The sequence below is a fragment of the Rhincodon typus genome, chromosome 37 (assembly GCF_021869965.1).
Source record: "Rhincodon typus isolate 14 chromosome 37, sRhiTyp1.1, whole genome shotgun sequence".
Classification (NCBI taxonomy): Eukaryota; Metazoa; Chordata; class Chondrichthyes; order Orectolobiformes; family Rhincodontidae; genus Rhincodon; species Rhincodon typus.
The window spans coordinates 2,991,945-2,992,381 of NC_063368.1; positions in this window are offsets into that span (position 1 = coordinate 2,991,945).

Here is a 437-nt window from a genome sequence, read left to right on the forward strand (position 1 = left end):
ACTCATGGACAAGTGTGCTGATAACTTACAAAAGCCTTCCCGTTAGCTGGCTAGTAACTTTTCTGGAATTTGGAAACGTTACTGCTTTAAAATGCCTGGTAGCTTATACTGCCTACTAGTGAAGGATGCATTTTTACAGAGGTTAAGAATATCAAAACAAGCTTGAATATTTCCAAAATGCCTATTGTGTTGTTTTTCTTCTGATACTATGAATAATACAGCAGTGAAATGCTTGCTGAGGATCACTTGCCTCATGCTTTTGTTTCCAGTAATGTGAAATGGAACAAGCTTTTCTTCCATAAAATTTACGTTCACCTAAACTTCTGTTGCTCATGTTCTATGCTTAACTTTTGCTCACCTATCACTGTTGAACTATTTTGACTTCTGGTTTTGCAATGTTTTGATTTTAAAATTATCATCTTTATTTTTGAGTCCAT